This window comes from Anas platyrhynchos, chromosome 7 (genome assembly GCF_047663525.1).
Source record: "Anas platyrhynchos isolate ZD024472 breed Pekin duck chromosome 7, IASCAAS_PekinDuck_T2T, whole genome shotgun sequence".
Lineage (NCBI taxonomy): Eukaryota > Metazoa > Chordata > Aves > Anseriformes > Anatidae > Anas > Anas platyrhynchos.
In genome coordinates this window covers 24916404-24929128 of record NC_092593.1, presented here as the reverse complement: position 1 = coordinate 24929128, position 12725 = coordinate 24916404, and the positions used below count along the sequence as shown (strand labels likewise).

General features: G+C 38.4%; 1 long non-coding RNA gene across 8 annotated transcripts in view; it reads left to right on the top strand.

The window, feature by feature from the left end:
* LOC106020349 (uncharacterized) overlaps positions 1-12725 on the top strand; it is a 190958-nt gene that overhangs the window by 147944 nt on the left and 30289 nt on the right. The window lies entirely within an intron of this gene.

Below are 12725 nucleotides of genomic sequence, written 5' to 3'. Positions count from 1 at the left end.
ACTGTATAGGAAGGAAGAAAACAAATATAAATAATCAAATACGTGCTGCAAACTTGTTTACTTAACTACTCAGCTATTTGTTTTAACATCTGAAAATGTTATTTATAACTTTATGCTTCTTGCCTTCAGCTAAACCTCTAGCATATGAAGAAAAGCTGGGAAGTAAGAGGAGAAAAATTAATATTGTAGCTCTGGGAAATAGATCAAATGATATTTAGAAACAAAACAGCAGTGTATATCAGGAACTCCTAAGTTTCCTTTGCTCTGCTTTGCTAACTAAAAGGTTATCTTCCAATTCAAGGTCTGAGTCTAAGATAACATCTTAAAATTAATTTTGTTATTTACAGGGTGTTTTGTTTAAAATGGATTTATTTTTTTTAAACTGTTTTAGCAATCTGAAATATGTGATACAAAGAGTGGAGAAAAAGTTAAGCACTCATAATTTATTTGTTTTTAAATAAAAATTGGATGAAAAATGGGTGGAAAAATGTGTTAGCTAGAGCAGTGAATAGATACTGGAAATTCTGATGACAAGAAGGTGAGGATGGCAGGGGTGGACAGCTTGGTGAACACTGGCACCTGTGGCCTGGGCAATGCAGCCCAGCACTGATCACTACTCTTCATTTTCGTGGAGCATCTCTAGTTAATAAAGATTGTGTTATGAATCAAGTGCCACCTCATTAGATATCTCACCAAAGACCAAAATGATTTCCTCAGGATCGTAAAATTGTTGTGGTTATTGAACCTCAAGAAGTGACAGTGGAACAGCATTGCACCATGTTGTTTTTTCCCAAAGATTTTGTAGGAGGGAAGCTGAAGCCCTTAATGGTTAGAATAGTGGTCTGGTAGCCTAAGCTATGTGTAGGTATTTTAAATGACAATATTTAAAGTACTTGTATAAATTGAATAATGTTGTGAAAATATTGCTCTTATGTAAAGATTTTTGGTGCTGGCATCCTGAAAAGTGTCAGTGAACGTATTGCTGTATGGTGATCACTGAGTGGCACCCCTTTCGTTATACCAACCCACCATTAACAGTGATCTGATCTCCATTTTTGTAGTTTTTATTTTATAATTCTGAGGGAAGTTGTGCTCTGATGTTGCTGATTTGGAAGATGTTCAGCCATCTGAAGCTGAAGATAGACATCTGCTGTGTGGAAGACCTGAGCACAGAGATTTGCTAGGCAAGGCAGTTCAGACTGGGCCAGAGTCTTGGTCTCGTTAACGGTCTGCTCATACAAACAGCTGGCACTGAAGTGGTCATAAAGCCACCCTGAAGAAATTGTGGAGAACGTGCTGTCTGGATTAGCTGGCTTGAGGCCATCTCCCCTTCTTGTTACAGTCTTCCCTTCTTCCTGCATTTCCTTTTATCTGGCTAATGGCTCATGGTGAGAAGTCAGAGAGGGTGGGCCCAGAGCCAGGAGACTGTCCCTGTGTGCCAAAGCAAAACCCAGTCTGTGAAGCAAGTCTCAGGAACCAGTGTTGCAAGTATAAATTGCAGAGCCTTATCTGTGATCATGGCTAAGTGGAGCAGTATAAAGGCCTTATGACCTTCAGCTGGACTTATGCTGTCCATCTTGCCCAGGTACATCAGTGTGATTACCAAACAAGGTTTGATGTTGAAGTTTCTTGTATGGTCTCAGTTCTTTTATCATTAATTTCATAAAGTAGTGCCTTCTTTTTTTTTTTTTTTTTTTTTTTTTGGGGGGGGGGGAGGGAGGGATAGGGGGTTGTTTTGTGGTGTTTTGTTTTTGTCAAACAGCGGTCAAGGAAATGCTCAGTATTTTCTTCTTGTAAAGTTGTTTCTCTCCCACTTTTCCATCTAGGCATAGTTGTAATTTAAATCTGCTATGCTTCTGAGTCCTAGAGTGTCTATTTTAGCAATGTTGAATACACTCTTCAGCCAAGGTTCCATAGATCCAAAATTCCTTAAATAACTTTTGTTTAAAAAGCAAGCAAACAAAAACTTTTCCTAAAAGGTTATCTAATTGTTTTTCTACTTACTGTCTATTGATTATACTACTATATTTCAAGTCATTCTTCATCTCATTATCTCTAAGCACTACAGTTATGGCCAATTATCATAATACATATGTTGGATAATTTCATTATATCCACTGGTGACTCAAAATCTAAGCTGATATAACTGGAGGCAGACTCTGGACGATTATATTTTGCTCTACTGCTGTGGGAGTCTGATGTAAGGCAGCCTCCCTAAAGTCATGTGAAAGAAAGTGTGCTTTTATAGAACTGCTTTTTTTGTTGGAGGTGAAAGATGCAGCAGGTAATAAAGTAGCCAGGGCACCAGAGCAGACTTGAAAATATACCGTGCTATAGTCACAAAAATAAACAAATGAATGAAGTTTTTTGTTGTTTGATAATTAAGAATCACGTTCGGTTATGTCACCTTGAGATCTCATCCCTTAGTTAAAGCCTTCCAGAAAGTGACTGAAAAAAGTTTAACTTGGGTGTTTTCAGGGGGGAATTCAGAAGACCTGCCTCCATTGACAGGAAGAGGATCTAAGGCTTTAGTAACTAGATTTCCTGGTAAAACTAGATGACTAGATTTGAATGGGAGTAACACTCCTTTTCTCATAAGGGTTCAATAAGAAAAGCAATTTTCCCCACACAGAGCTTCACAGGACTGAGGAAAAATAGTTACTTCAGAAGTCATATATAATCCTGTGATTTATGTTTCTTTCCCCTAAAATTTTACATAAATAAGGTAGAATTTATTTCTATTTGTTAGTGTGCAAACATTACATTCTCTTATTTTATTAGGTATCTGGACAAATCCATAACTAACGTGCTTATGTCAAGGTATGTCCATCACAGAAAATTAAAAAAATAAAAAAAATAAAAAAAAGTGGACTAAACTTTTATTTCAGTAGAAAATGTTTATCCAACAGGGAGGATTTATGCTGTAATGCTACATCCTGTGTAGAAACAACTCTTATACCAAAAAAACAGGCACTCAATGTCATTTTAGGTGTCTGGGCTTATCCCATTAGCTTCTGCTTTCTGCCTCAGAGAAACCTGGGTTTCTTTTGTGCTGCATCCCACTGCCAGTCCTGCATGGATGTTGCTGATACCCTAGGACATTTCGGAAGTCACTGGACAAACACATTTGACCACCTGAATTTCACCTTCTCCATCTGGAATATAAAGACAGTTTTAGCATACAAATTGCTGTGAGCTTCTGTTAATCGCATGTTATATCCTTAACAAAAGTAACTTGGAAGCCATTGCAAAGCCTGATGGAAATCTATAAGCAAATCTTCTATGTGGTGCTTTTTTGCAACCCTGAATTGAAAAATTCAATCCTTAGCAAATTTGGTCATCATTCCAGGAAGCAAAGTAGTAATATTTTTACAAAAAAAAAAAAAAAAAAAAAAAAAAAAAAAAAGGCTTCTAATGCAAAATAACTTTTACTTTATTTATTTATTTAAAAAAAAGCAGTTACTTAGAAACCAAGATAATTTTGGTACGTTACAATATGTTGTATTATGCATCAGAGAATTTTGATATCATTGATTAAAATTGAGCTGGAGCTTATTGAACTGTGACAATTTACACCAAATCAGCTTTTGACCTGTAATAGATGATCTCCATTAGAATATTTGGCAGTTTATAAAACTATCATATTCGTGACTCCAATAACAAATGAAAATCTTTACAGAAAATATCTTGAACTGAAAAGCAGTGGTCTTCAAGGTTAGGTAACACAGTAAACTGAATTTAAATATGCATACAGAGTAAGTTTAAAATTTTTTCTAAAGTTGATGTTTACTGCTGAACAGTAAGTAGCGCACAGCATGTGTATTTATACCTGTACCATCCATTTACAGTTGTTTCACTGGTAGAAAACAAACTCAGCATTTGACTGGAAAACAAAATGTTGAGAAGCTATGAAGTCATGTCATTGATTTTGTTCAGTAGGAAAGAGCAAGGGACTTCAATGGACTTAAATTATTGACTTCGTTATACAAATTATAAAAATGGACTTTGTTATACAAAGGTATAATAAAGCATATTTGGAAAGGTATCTGCAAAGCAAATGTTCTTCCCAAGTAAAAAGTTGAACATCTAGGGTTTAGCTGGCAATGAACGTGTGTTTCTCATTACATACTGCATCTGTAATGTAAACTGTAGGTTTCTTCAGAAGAAGCTCACAGTGAAAGCCCTTTCACCCTCATACTGTAATCTTTTGGAAATATGCTGTCCAGAGAAGTGTTTGTTTAAAAAAAAAAAAAAAAAAAAAAAAGGGTGGGGTGGGGGGGAGGAGGACATGACATTGTTAGAACATTTTGTGTTACAATTTAATCACCAAAAATAAAATAGGCCCCTATTTAAGGTAACAAGAGTATTGCCACTACTCTCTATGAAGCCAGAACTAAGATGCTGGGCTGAACTTAGCTGACATCTATGAAGTGAGGTTTGGAGTTTCCTGCAGGTTTTTCAGAATCAGCTCCAAAGCAGAATTTCTGATCTGCTGCGTACTACTGACAGGAAAGAAGTACCAAACTTGAAGCACTGATAAAAAGATTTAATTCCCTCTTTTACATCGAAACAAGTATGTCAACAAGACCACAATAAACATTTTCTCTTTGAAATTGAAAATTATATTTCATATCACTTAGCACAATGTTTCTGGACTAACAAGTGAAAGCTCTTATAAGTTTAAATATATCTACCAAAATCTTACAGTCTGCTCTGAAGCTTTCTGCCTTTGGCATAAATTTTTAAATGCGTACAGAAAAATGTAGGCACATCAAATGTTCTTGCAATGGCTGTAATTACTCTTGGCCTAACCCAAAGGTTATTTTGCCATTATAAATGTCTGCTGCTGATGTCAGGTGCCCTGAACAAGGCTCTGTTTTTCTAACCTGGCATAGCAGTTAAGCAAGTGGTTAACTTAAAGTATAGAAATGGATGACTGGCATGAAAAGACTAACCTTGTGTGTAAATGATTTCTAGGTTATCTACCAGCGCAATACAGGAAAGAAATTATCTTCAAAATATGTTTAAACTTCTATAGCTTCAAGGGCAGAAGTCATACAAATCAATAAGATTCAGTGCTCAGTAAAAGAGAGGCCAAAATTTCAGATAAAGAAAGTTGCAGTTTTGGAACACAAAAGGTATTGCAACTGTGGACCTTGTAGGATATTATCAACAAAGCAAATGCTGCTGAATATATTGCAAATGTCAGGTGCAATTGCAAGCCACTAAATTCAGGAGGTAGTTGATATTTTTATTTCAGTTTAGATGTAGAATATTTTTGTCCCCGTAAGTTACAGAGTATTTTTCTGAGTTATATCATTTGACTAAGCTGATGAGGACAAAGTCAGCTATGAGAGAATTGTGTAAAATGTTCTGACTAAGAATTGCTTAGATTCTGTATTTTAGAATGTGGAGAGACAGGCTAAGCAAAGCCAAATGCAACCAGGGAAGAAGCTGGGCAGTTGATGAGGTGTGCTGTGTTGATTATGGGTAATAGAAATATGTTTATACTGGGCCGCAGCTCGTTGGTAAAAGTTGCTTTGAAAGCTAATGTTAGCCTGCAGAGATAGGTGGAAAAAGTGTGGGAGCTGGGAAGATCTATGCCTAGAAGGTCCTGAAACAAGAGACGACAGAATGCTAATGGAAATGGACAGGTCTGATTCTTCTTTAGGTCATCTGCATCCTCAGCAATTCCAGTCACTTCCATTTTCCTTCACTAGGATTTAGCATCATCTTTCAGCAGCCTGAGTTAGCTCTCAGTCCAGAATTTGCATCCTTGCAGAGCTTTAACTGGATCTTGAATGTCCCCGTTCTATTCACTACAGTTTAGCAAAATATATATATATATATTTATTGTAGTGAGTGAGCCTATGCACATAAGTATTTTTTTCTAGATATGCAAAGTATATTTTTATCATTGCCAAAAATATATATCTGTCAGATTTTACCTGTTTCTTTGGCTTATCCTTCTACTGAACTCAAACTCCATCATAAAAGGATGGTAAATTTCTAATACAGTCAGAGTTTACTTGGAAATATCAGTGTTGAAGAATGACACCAAATATAGTCATATAAGTAGTATGAATTTACCATGTGCTCAAGTATTTTTGGAGCCCAGACAGTACATTAAGAAGTGACAGATTCATGTAGTTCATCTGGTGATTTATAAAGTTTGCTAGCTGATTTAATAGAGTGCTAGAAAGTGTTGTTGTTCGACCAAGTAAAGAGAATCATAAAATGGTAATGAATGTTATGAAAGTTCATGAATATTTCATTTGGGGTCTCTCTCAGATGCCTGTTAGTTTATCTCAAGATCTAGGAGCATATTGCATATAAATCTGATGGTGGGTAGAACTGCACAGTACTCCGAGAGACAGGGAGCAGAGCGGCATGGTGAGAGCAACATGTGTTGGAACAAGTGTCTCCAAAGCTCTGTATCTCAGGTAAGTTCTCTGCTGAGCAGTCACAGGTTGTAAACTATCTTGAGTAGCAAGCAGCAGTCTGGCATTTCTCCTTTGCTATTTGCACGTTTAGAAACAGCAGGTAGCGTCTCTACACTTCTCATTTTTACCAGTGATTTCTGAGAGTACTGGTTTACTGCAGCCCTGTAAGTAAGCTGTATTTGAAAAGCCCAAGTGGGTTCCTAGCTCATCAAGTATTTCTTGTATGTCCTGACTACAGCAATATACAATATAGAGAGACATTCATAGTAAAGTAAATCTGGAACAGACTTCATATTTTTCACCTTCTCATGCTACTTTAAATCTTGATTGGGTATATTTATCCTCTAAAAACATACCTATTCTATTGTTTCTAGTATGTGAAATATGTTAATCTGATAATGAAATGTGACCTTCTGTCTTACATTCCCTTGTATAAATAAACACAAGTCCAAGAGAAACAGAGTGGTTAGTGTATATAGTTCTTGTATCTTGCAAAAGAATGGTCTAGGAGTTCATGTCGATAGAGGGTTTGAAGGGTAAACCTTGAGATTCAGGTCTGGGAGATAAGAGAATAGGGAGAGTTTTTTGAGATAACTGCTGACTATTGCATGAGACACAACTTTCTGACATCTGGCCCAGAGACTACTAAATAAGGAGAGGGGGGAAGCTGAAGAACGACCGAAGGACAAAGCCTGGGAGGAAGACTACGAGCGACCCCCAGAGGGACCACTGGAGACTGATATGCATGCGTCTGTGGGATGGTTCGGGTCCCGGGAAACTAATTATAATAATGTTGCCTTTCCCAAAAGTGGTGATGAATATGTATTAGTTAGGAGTATAAAAACCAGCCGCCTGATGTAACTGGTGTGCATCTTGGTGGAGCAGAGACCCCTGGTGCACCCAGCGCTGTTTGCTTACCTCTATTCGTTTAATAAATTGTAAACTTTGATTGTAACCCTATATGGGACTTAGCCATTTATTACATAGTAGATCTTCAATACTTCAGAGTAAAATTGGTTGGGTTGGTCCATACAAACAGTATTTCACTGTCTTGATCCAGAGCAGTGAAATGGACCTGCCTTCTCAAAGGCGTGCTGTCCTCCATCAGGAGGACTTTCTTTTGTTTCCATTTTGCTGGTTGTTTGTTAGCAGTAAAACCATTTAGAATAGTGGGCTTATAACTTCATGGAGCCTGAAGGCTTGAGCGACTCTAAGTAATGATATAACAACATCTGAGAGTGGGTTAGCAATAGTATCATGGCAGAAGTTTTGTTTGAAATTACTCAGAAAAGCTGAAAACAAGGCATGAAGGACTTGAAGGGGCTTACATAGGTGGTTCATAGGTTTTCTGATGGTGCTTGCATGTGATATGAGATTGAATCCCATCCCACAGTCTGAAGGCTGTATGAGACCTCCTGAAGAGACTTGTTTTAGCTAATAAATCCTTCTGATATTAGCCCTTGGGATCCAAGATTCAGCTTTATTTTTAGATCTGTGGGCAAGATGAGTTTGTAATTTAGGACTGAGATGCCTTATTTCCATCAAATTAGAAGGAAGCTGTTAGGGCAGATTCTCTGCACAACGTGCAACTATCACAGCACAACATGCGCTATCCGAGAGACAAGAACGTGGGAATGGTGTTTCACAAAAACTGCAGGGCCTTGTAGTTTGTCACAATGGCTGAATCACCAGTTGTGAAGGCAGTCAATTTAGTATTAAAAGCTCTGTAGCATAAATTATCATTTATTTTCAGTAAAAAAAAAAAAGAGAGAAGTCCATAAACTAGTCTAATTTTACCAAATTGTTTGTTCTATATAAAGAAAAAAGTGTGACTTTACTCCAAAGTTTATCATATTAAGTGATAATCAGCATAGATAACTGTGGTACAGTTCTTGTATAGGTAAGCTCAAAAAACGCTTTTTTGTTTCTTGTTTGTTTTTGATCATCACATCTTCGGCAGTAGCACTTTGAGAAAATAGGGTACAAAAATTTTTTAGTGACTTCTTCAGAGCTAGGTTGGTCTATGTTTACAAGACAGACAAGGAAGTCAGAAAATATTTGTGAAGCATTCCTTGTTCAGTACAGGTTTGTGTCAAGATTTGTTGTTTAAACTGGAGGGAGAGAGATGCTGTCCTAGCAGATTTGATTTATGTTTACAGTAATTTGTTTGGCCAGTGTTTATTACTTAATAATCAATCTTTATTATTACATTAATTTTAATTGGGATATGTGAAACATGTAGTGCATTGACCACATGACATCAGTTTACTTGCTGAATAATTTAAGCTATTTCCTTCTAATACCTTAGGCTGCAATATCATTACTTTCAGGCTGTCCTAATATTCTAGTTATATTGATGTTATTTCACTTGTTATTACCTTCTTGACATGAAATTGTTTTTCAAATACGGAAATCTTGCTCAACTATTTCTAGATGACAGAATCCTGCATTAATCTATAATGTATCATAATAACAAAACAGTACAAAATAAAGCAAATGATTTGTTTTCTAACCTGTGCTAGCCTTCACAGTAAGGAGTCAAAAGATGCCAGAAGTAGAATTTGGGTCTGTATATTCCTTGTGTGTTCTTATTCATTTTGCCAGAATGCAGAGAATAATCTTGCTGATAATACAGAGGCAGCAAATGCACAACCATTAAATGGACAGTGTGATTTATCCCACTTCACACTGCTTCATAAGCAGTATGTATCACTCTTGTGAGTTTTCTTCTGCTTAAAGAATTGTAAGAAATATGTCTTGCTATTACTTTTATTGATAAAACAGACCAAACCACCTTAATTCATTCTTCATCCAGAGTCTTTTATCACAGCATGGTTGTGATTAGGATTCTGATCACCCTGTGTGCCACTCTGAGATTGAGAGGCTCTATCTACTCATCTATTATTCTTCATGAAGCAAAGCTCTAGTGTACCATCTGTTTTCTTACTGAATCTTGCATGTAGCTGTAAAGAGCTGGCCACCAGAGATTGAGCCTGGCAAGTGAGCTCTTGGTTCGCTTGGAGATAGACAAGCCTTCACTGCTATTGGCCTGTTTAAGTTCCAGGTGAAAATATACTGCTATTCTCTGGTGTGTTTTAATTTACATAGTTGATGTAAACTGGTTGTTTTTTTGTTTGTATCTTTGGTGGTTGTTTTTGTTGTTGTTTGTTTTTGTTTCTACTTTTTTTTTTTTTTAAACCCAACCAAAAATCAAATGGGAAAAGATCCCAAAGCCATAAATAAGCATGCTATAGAGCTTTGGCTGGGGGCAAGTTGGTCTTGTATTTTATAACTTGAATTAATAAAGGTTGTTTTACGCTGATGATGCCTTCCCATTTTGACACCAAAAAGCAGAGATGGTTCCTGGTATGACTGTGCACAGATAAAACATAAACATCCGAGGGCAGCAGCAAACAACTGAATATAGCTTAATATCATTATCACATGATTGCTCTTATTTACCCAGGCCTTTATAATATATAATCACCTTTATTTTTAGAAGCCTGTACGATTGGAAGGGGACAGCTAAATTACTCAGACTGCACATTGTCATTGCAATGTTGCAGCACGTTGTGCCTGTCTGAGGGGCAGGGTGCTGGACATTGCATCGTAGGGACGTGGCCATCTCTGGGATGTCACACCATCCCGCCCACGTCCTGCCACCAGGTGAACAGAGGTAAAGCTCTACTCAGCTCACTGCCACTGAGCTTTTCCTGCCTTCCTCGAGGCTTTTTTTCCCTTTTAACTACATGATGCTGTTGGAGCTTCACAACCTGCAGTATTTTATAATAGTCTGTGGTATTCCCCAAAGAGCAATAAAAAGTAGCTTTTGAGGCTCCTCTTTTTGATCCATTATTTAAAGCCTGATTTGTGCCGTCTGCAATCCCCACATCAGTGCCAGTGGTCCTGCAGTTCTGCAATTTCCCTTCAGGACTAGACTACAATCATAAATCTTTTTTTAGGAGGTATTTAGATATCATCATAGTACAATTTTTTACAATCTGTTCCTCATACCGTGGATTTCATTTTCATAGTGGAGAAGGACTGTCTAAGGAAACAACTCTATTTCTTATTGACTCTCAGCTTCCAGATTAAATTTTTACTTGGCAACAAAACTTCCTTTCCCAAGATGATGTTTAGACTGTATTGGTCCCGGGCTCAGCTCGAGCAAACATTTGTGTTGTACAAAACCTGGCTGTTTTCCCCATATGCTCAGTAGGACTCTGGGAACAGAGCCATACAGGGTCAGCAAGACCTGAAGTCATTAGCTCTGTGCAGATCCTGCATCAAGCAATGCAGGTTATTCAACTATGTCAGTAGTAGCAAGGGAGTTTATTTTCACTTCATTCCTGTAAATGACAACTTTATAATACATGCACACTAGGGCAATCCATCTTTTTTTTTTTTTTTTCCCCCTTTTACAGCAGGACTGGAAAACGTCCTTTTTTCCTTAAATATGCCAAGGCACTTTTTCACTTCCACTTAATTTGTTTGGTGATAGAAAACGTTTTGCCTGACACGGTAGCTCAGTGATGTCTTATGGCAATCTGATACTGCAGTATAATTCATTTATAATGCCACTGCTGCACACATGAATTGACACACCTGGTTGATGACAGAGTCTTTAACCTGAGCGCTTGCAGTCCAAGTGCTCATTATGCTGTGTGCTGCAAATCATGTGTGTGCTGCTGGAGATACCTGTGCAGAGAGGTTTTGCACACTTCGTATTCTCAAGTTTTGTTTGGGCTTTAAAACATCCCAGAAGGCAAATCTGAGTGAGAGAGTGAGAATACACATGGGCACACAAGTTACATAAGGAGCAGCTTAAGTCCCCTTCCTGATAGGAGTAGGGTACATGGGGAGTCATGGGAAGTCAAGAGGGAGCACAGGGCTTCAGTCCCTACTTCAAAGACTAGAGGAATGTCTTAGGTTAAGTACTCCTTGAAACACAGTTCACCCAGCATGTTGCTCAGAGGAATGCCTCAGGGATATAAGCTATAACTAACTGTACATTACCTTCTTTCCCCTCGTAGTCCCTCTCTCAAATCCAAAGGCTTTTTTTTTTTTTTTTTTCTCCTCATGACTTTTGCTGCTGAGTGGCTCAATGGAAGAGAAATCTTTGTCTTCTCCCAAAATAACCTTAGGCCAGTGCTGAAAATACTCCTGGAACGTAGGTCTAGGTAGAGAGGGCAGGAGCACAAGTTTTCTGGATGGTTGCTAACTTTTTGTGGAAGAGGGGAGTGACAGCACTGCCTTGCCTTACCTGTTCTTGCCTCTCCAGCCACGGGTGCAGCGCTTCAATGCAGTGAGGAGCTCCGTACTGCCACTGCACTGGCATCTTGTGAGCAGACCTGTGAGGCAGTCTCACAGTGCACTGATGGTATACCTCTGCCTAATTTCCAGTTCCCAATTAGCTAAGGGGTATTTAGGCCCATGTCTGCTCAGACTGCAGCAATTTGGGGCCCCAAAAGCAGAAGAGTGAAAGGCAGTCTGGGTTCATATACTTCCAGAGTCAGGCTGTGGAAAAGTGGATGTTTTTACATGTGGGTGCTTTACTTTTTCTGAAATCCTCTCTAATGAGGGCAAAGTCCCTCATCATTAGCAAAACCCTTAAAATTTCACAGCAGCAGTTCCATCAGTTTATTTTGCTGATCACAGTATGTAGCTAGCTAAAAGTAAGATGTTTTAGGGCCAGATTCAGAGAAGAGGAAAGTGTGTGCAGGCTCCCTTGGGGATTTGGGTGCAAGCAGCTCCAGGGATGGGGAGCACCAGCTTTCACAGGACTCCCAAGAGCCCTAGTCTCTTCAGGCAGGAGCTAGGAATCTGGCTGTGCATAGCATATAAACAGTAATGCACAACGAAACCGTAAAGAGGGCAAAGCCTGGAGACTAAAAATACTGTGACAGAAATTAGTCAACAAAAAGTGAGATTTATTCTGGTATTAAACCAGCCAGCTTCTTGGGGACTAAATAATTTGTCAGTGCTAAAGGGGCAGATGGAGCACTGGAAACATTTTCTGTCACCGTGGCTGTTCCATCCAGCTGCCTCCTGTGCTCATCAGTGCACAGGGGCATTGCTGGAGTGGGGAAATGTGTACTGAAGGAAACCAAATTGCCCCTTTTGCTGTCATCTCTGACTCTTACCCACACTGCTGTGAACCTGTGTTCAAATAAAACTATTTCAGCTTAAGATGAGAAGTTGTTTTCTGCCTCTCAGAGGGGCTGATAAGACGATGGGAAATGCCCACTTGTTCTGTCCTAAGGTCTGCAAGTAAGCAAAGAT